Source organism: Eptatretus burgeri, chromosome 13 (assembly GCF_056783735.1).
Source record: "Eptatretus burgeri isolate ZD-2024b chromosome 13, Ebu_testis_v1, whole genome shotgun sequence".
Classification (NCBI taxonomy): Eukaryota; Metazoa; Chordata; class Myxini; order Myxiniformes; family Myxinidae; genus Eptatretus; species Eptatretus burgeri.
In genome coordinates, this window is record NC_140973.1 from 34,598,806 (window position 1) to 34,606,123 (window position 7,318).

At 39.9% G+C, this 7,318-nt stretch overlaps 1 long non-coding RNA gene across 1 annotated transcript; it reads left to right on the top strand.

The window, feature by feature from the left end:
- Positions 1-4,973: 4,973 nt before the first annotated feature.
- LOC147014225 (uncharacterized) lies at positions 4,974-6,526 on the top strand. Its single transcript, XR_015050685.1, has 3 exons — positions 4,974-5,893; positions 5,990-6,183; positions 6,280-6,526. It is a non-coding gene; the product is annotated as an uncharacterized LOC147014225 (long non-coding RNA).
- The last annotated feature ends 792 nt before the right edge of the window (positions 6,527-7,318 follow it).

The following is a 7,318-nucleotide window of genomic DNA, read 5'->3' on the forward strand; positions in this document are numbered from 1 at the left end:
TATCCATCCTCGTCACTCCCAACGAGAATCGCAGCATCTTTAACTCTGCCACCTCCAGCTCTGCTTCCTGTCTTTTTGTTAGCGCCACCGTCTCCAAACCATACAACATAGCTGGTCTCACTACCGTCTTGTATACTTTCCCCTTCACTCTTGCAGCTACCCTTCTGTCACAAATCACTCCTGCAACTCTTCTCCACCCACTCCATCCTGCCTGCACTCTCTTTTTCACTTCTCTCCCACACTCTCCGTTACTTTGGACAGTTGATCCCAAGTATTTAAACCAATCCACCTTCCCCACCTCAACTCCTTGCAACTGCACCATACCACCACCCTCCCTCTCATTTACGCACATGTACTCCGTCTTACTCCTACTGACTAACATTCCCCTTCTCTCCAGTGCATACCTCCACCTCTCAAGGCTCGATTCAGCCTGCTCCCTACTCTCCCTACAGATCATGATGTCATCCGCGAACATCATGGTCCATGGAGACTCCAGTCTGATCTCGTCCGTCAACCTGTCCATCACCATTGCAAACAGGAAAGGGCTCAGAGTCGATCCTTGGTGCAATCCCACTTTAACCTTAAACCGGTCCGTCATTCCAACCGCACACCTCACCGCTGTCACACTGTCCTCATACATATCCTGCACGATCCTCACATACTTCTCCAACACTCCTGACTTCCTCATACAATACCACAACTCCTCTCTTGGCACCCTATCATAAGCTTTCTCTAAATCCACAAACACACAATGTAACTCTTTCTGGCCTTCCCTATACTTCTCCATCAACATTCTCAAAGCAAACATCGCATCAGTGGTGCTCTTTCCTGGCATAAACCCATATTGCTGCTCACAGATCATCACCTCTCCTCTCAACCGAGCTTCCACTACTCTTTCCCACAACTTCATGGTGTGGCTTAACAACTTTATCCCTCTGTAATTTCCACAGCTCTGCACATCACCCTTATTCTTGAAAATCGGAACCAGCACACTTAATCTCCACTCCTCCGGCATCCTCTCACTTTCCAAGACTTTATTAAACAATCTGGTTAACAACCCCACTGCCATCTCTCCGAAGCACTTCCATGCCTCCACTGGTATACCATCTGGGCCAACCGCCTTTCCACTTTTCATCTTCTTCATAGCAGTCCTCACTTCATCCTTACTGATCCACCCCACTTCCAGATTCACCATCTCCACCTCTTCCAACCTTCTCTCTCTCTCATTTTCTTCATTCATCAGCTCCTCAAAGTACTCCATCCACCTTCTCAACACACTCTCCTCGCTCGTCAGCACATTCCCATTTGCGTCCTTTATCACCCTAACCTGCAGCACATCCTTCCCAGCTTGGTCCCTCTGTCTTGCCAATCGGTATAAATCCTTTTCCCCTTCTTTTGTATCCAACTTCTCATACAGCTCGTCATATGCCTTTTCCTTGGCCTTAGCCACCTCTCTTTTGCTTTTCGACGCCACTCCTTGTACTCCTGCCGACTTTCTTCATCTCTCTGACTATCCCACTTCTTTTTCGCCAACCCCTTCTTCCTTATACTTTCCTGTACTTCCTCATTCCACCACCAAGTCTCCTTATCTTCCTTCCTCTGTCCAGATGTCACACCAAGTACCTTCCTCGCTATCTCCCTCACAACTTCTGCTGTCGTTGCCCAATCATCCCACCCATCTTTACCACCATCCAACGCCTGTCTCACCTCCTCCCTAAATTTCACGCAACAGTCTTCCTCCTTCAGCTTCCACCATCTGGTCCTTGGTTCAGCCCTCACTCTCTTCCTCAACCTCACCTCTAAAGTCATCCTACAGACCACCAATCGATGCTGTCGAGCTACACTCTCCCCTGCCACAACCTTACAGTCACTAATCTCTTTCAGGTTGCATCTCCTACTTAAGATGTAATCCACCTGTGTGCACTTTCCCCCACTCTTGTATGTCACCCTGTGTTCCTCCTTCTTCTTGAAATACGTGTTTACCACTGCCATTTCCATTCTTTTTGCAAACTCTTCCACCATTTGCCCTTCCACATTTCTCTTGTTGAGACCGTACCTCCCCATCACCTCCTCATCCTCTTTATTCCCTTCCCCAACATGTCCATTGAAATCTGCTCCAATCACCACTCTTTCATCCTTGGATACACTCTCCACCACTTCATCTAACTCACTCCAGAAATCTTCTTTATATTCCATCTCACACCCCATATGTGGGGCATATGCACTGATGACATTCATCATCACCCCTTCAATTTCCAACTTCACACTCATCACTCGGTCAGACACCCTCCTCACCTCCAATACCCTCTTGACATGATCTTCCTTCAGGATTATCCCGACACCATTTCTCCTCCCATCCACACCATGGTAGAACAGTTTGAAACCACCTCCAATGCTCCTCGCCTTACTCCCCATCCACTTGGTCTCTTGTACACACAGTATGTCCACCTTTCTTCTCTCCATCATATCAGCCAACTCTCGCCCTTTGCCAGTCATCGTCCCAACATTCAGAGTTCCAACTCTCACCTCCACACTTCTACCCTTCCCCCTCTCCCACTGCCTCCGGACTCGCCTTCCCCGTCTCCTTCTCCTCCTTCGCCCAGCAGTAGCACAATTTCCACTGGTACCCTGCTGACCACCGGTACCGGTGGCGGTCGTTGGTAACCCGGGCCTCGACCGATCCGGTATGGAAATTCGTTTTGTTGTCCGCATAATGATTTGGCATAGGTTTTTACGCCGGATGCCCTTCCTGACGCAACCCTGGTCGCCTCTTACGACACACAGGGATATGGTACACCTATTCTAACCGGGGCATACACCGGGCCCAGTACAACTGGTGCTCATTTCGCCGACCTCGGAAGGATGGCAGGCTGAGTCAACCCCCTGGTGTTTTCGACTTGGTTTATATATATATATATATATATATATATATATATATATATATATATACATATATATATATATATATATACACATATATATATATATATATACATATATTAATTCAGTGTCCCAACGGGGCTTGAACTCAGGACCTCTTGGGTCCCAAGCCACTGCCCTTACCACTGCGCCAACACCAGGCTTATTCAGCTGGATCATTTACGACACACAAATAATTAGCAATGACCACCACGCCAGGTGGATGGCGAAAGCCATCTATTTTCTCAAATTAGCTTTGCTCCAAGACCAGTTCAAGATATCGGATGTTCAACAAGTGTTTTTAAACAGAGTGGCCAAGTTCGTAGGTCTGTTCTATGCTAAAGCATTCCTACAGAGTCCACTTAGCATATCTGCTGCACGACACGATCTGAAGTTCATAGCTGACATGTTCCTGTACAAACATTACGACAGTGGTGTAGCAGATGCTTGTGTCTTGTCGTGCAATCGCCATACTTGGTACTTAACACCTCAGTTAGTTGTGTTGTCCCGAGCTGATAACGGTGTCCCAAACACAGAGAGAGAGTTGATGGGACAAGTGTTATTTGATACAGAATGGCCTGAGAACTTCGACTCTGGCAAGCCACAACTTCCCTATGTGGAATTTAATTCAACTGATGATATGCCAACGCTAATGTCTTTCATTAGCCAAGAATCCTGGCTGATGTTTGACCTCCTAGGAATAGACGATGATCAGGAGTGGCTGCAGACACCTGTGGCTATGTGAGACAAGTTCGCTAGTTCCAGGAAATTTTGCGAAAGTGCTAATTCTTTGTGTGTTTTAAATGATCCAGCTGAAAGAGGAATTAAGCGAGTGTCTGACTTTATTCATATGTGCAATGATGAGTAACAACGTCAAGCATTGCTACAGTGCATGGAAGAGCACAGTAAGCTTTACCCAGACTATACAAAACAAACGCTATGTTCTCTATAAGATATCTGTGTGGTTGCTTGTTTGCTAGATTGCTATGTTGTCATATTTGAAAACCATGTCACTTAAAAATATTTGGTTGTTCTCATAATTAATTGATCATGCTCTCATTTGTAATTAATAATGTCTTTATGAAAACGCTACTACTGATATTCTGTAAATGTCTAACAATGTGCCGTGCAATAATTGTCAAAATATGGGATTTTCAGTGAAATTCCAAAATGGCAACCCCTTCTCAAAATGTTGGGACAAGTTGTGAATAATATTTGCGGGTACTTACTATCATGCTGGTGCCTACTGAAGTACATTCAGCCATCTAAACACAGAGAAATGTATTTTTTAAAATGTTCAAAAATCAATATTATTTCCAAAAATATGGATTTTTCCTGAAATTTCAAAATGGCGGCCCGCGGTCAAAAAAGGCAGGAAAATTTTCAAATTTTGGTCGATCACCTAACTTCACCAGTGGAATCGATAGGCACATAGTGCTTCATTCCAGCAACTACTTTTGCAAAAGTGGTACACCCTAATGTATACTGTATATATATATATATATATATATATATATATATATATATATATGTATATATATATATATATATATATATATATATATATACATATATATATATATATATATATATATATATATATATATATATATATATATATATATATATATATATATATATATATATATATATATATATATATATAGATATATATATATATATACATATATATATATATATATATATATATATATATATACATATATATATATATATACACACACATATATATATATATATATATATATATATATATATATATATATATATATATGTAGGGTAAGAATACTGATTCTGGCTCACTTTTCCCCATGTAAATGAATGGGGGATTTTCAGCGATTCCCTTTTTTTTTCCCGAAAAATAAACCCCCTTTTTATCCCAAGGTATATTTATTTGTCTCCCCTTTTAACCTGGAGGTTGAACCTCATTGAATTGAACACCTGGGGGTTGAACAGCTCACTCATTGAACCTATAAAGATTTGTTCATTCTCAAATTCCTTCAATAGTTTAATTTTCTTTGCACAATAATCCCCATCTAAAATATTGACAAACAAAACATTTGAATCTTTATATTTTTGAAGATACCCCTTTTGTGCCATTACGAAATGATAAACTTCTCTTAATGCTCTTGTTTGACCACCTCCTGAGCCACAGGTTATTTTTTTGTTAAGCCCCGCCCACTTTTCTTTAAGCCCCACCCACTTTTGCTAAGCTCCACCCACTTTTCGTGAGGTATTTTTTCTAAGCCACGCCCACTTTTTTCTAAGCCCCGCCCACTTTGTTAAGCTCCGCCCACTTTTCATGAGGTATTTTTCTAAGCCACGCCCACTTTTCCTAAGCCCCGCCTACTTTTGCTAAGCCCCGCCCACTCTTACATCATTTCCAGTTCATCTCTGACTCACAAAGAAATCACTAGAAAATTACAGGATGTTATGGTTTTGAAAAATTTCCCAATGAAGGCTTGCCTAGGCTTGCCCAGGGAATTTCCAAAGGAAACCACACCCACCAGTCTTTCCCTATAAAAGCTTCAAGCCCAGGCTCCATTTTAAACATTTGTTTTTGCTGGCAATGGTGTGCTGTGTGCTTGCCTGGAACTCTCTGTCTTGTATGGAACTAAACCTTCAAGTTGATGAACTGGATTCAAACCTCTTATCTGTTGAGGTAAGATTTTTATTTTCCTATTTTCAAACTTTGATTGAAGCATACTCATTTAATAATTAAATAACTTAATTAATACATTATTATTTTCTCTCACAGGAAATTGTATCTGAAATACAAAATGAAAATACTGCTTTTGCTACAACTTGGGGGGAAATTGTTGGCTTGGTTGAAGACCTTATGAGCGACCAAGACCTTGAGTGGGATGACTTTGGGGTTCCTTGGAACTCTCTGACTTGTATGGAACTAAACCTTCAAGTTGATGAACTGGATTCAAACCTCTTATCTGTTGAGGTAAGATTTTTATTTTCCTATTTTCAAACTTTGATTGAAGCATACTCATTTAATAATTAAATAACTTAATTAATACATTATTATTTTCTCTCACAGGAAATTGTATCTGAAATACAAAATGAAAATACTGCTTTTGCTACAACTTGGGGGAAATTGTTGGCTTGGTTGAAGACCTTATGAGCGACCAAGACCTTGAGTGGGATGACTTTGGGGTTCCTTGGAACTCTCTGACTTGTATGGAACTAAACCTTCAAGTTGATGAACTGGATTCAAACCTCTTATCCATTGAGGTAAGATTTTTATTTTCCTATTTTCAAACTTTGATTGAAGCATACTCATTTAATAATTAAATAACTTAATTAATACATTATTATTTTCTCTCACAGGAAATTGTATCTGAAATACAAAATGAAAATACTGCTTTTGCTACAACTTGGAGCGAAATTGTTGACTTGGTTGAAGACCTTGTGAGCGACCAAGACCTACAGAACGAGCAAGACCTTGAGTGGGATGACTTTGGGGTTCCTTGGAACTCTCTGTCTTGTATGGAACTAAACCTTCAAGTTGATGAACTGGATTCAAACCTCTTATCTGTTGAGGTAAGATTTTTATTTTCCTATTTTCAAACTTTGATTGAAGCATACTCATTTAATAATTAAATAACTCAATTAATACATTATTATTTTCTCTCACAGGAAATGGTGTCTGAAATACGAAATGAAAATACTGCTTTTGCTACAACTTGGGGCGAAATTGTTGGCTTGGTTGAAGACCTTATGAGCGACCAAGACCCACAGAACGAGTTCGTCCTTGATGACCCAACCAAAGAGTTATACCTTGGAGACCAGCAAAATCCTGAAAAAGAGTTTTACAGCAATAGTACTCATTGTGAGTTATCAAGACAATACCCACTGAACAAGTTATACGTTGATGAGCCAGAATACAAGTTTTACCTTGGAGACTCACAAATTTTGAAAAAATCAGTAAATGAGTTCTGCCTTGATGGTTTAAATAACTACCTTGGAGACTCAGGAAAAGGGTTCTGCCAAGATGGTTCTAAATATGGGAACTACCTTGGAGACTCACAAATTTTGAAAAAATCAGTAAATGAGTTCTGCCTTGATGGTTTAAATAACTACCTTGGAGACTTGGAAAGTTGGGTTTATTTTGAAGACTTGAAATGCTACCACTCTTTGGGATTTAAACCTATCAAGAAAGTTCTTACTCCCTCTTTCTATGTTATCAAACCTGAAAGCCTTAAAAGACAGAATTGGAAGAAGAGAAAAAAAAAAAACGTAAAAAAAAAAAATAAAAAAAAAAAAAAAAAAAATATATATATATATATATATATATATATATATATATATATATATATATATATATATATATATATATATATATATATATATATATATGTGGAAATCT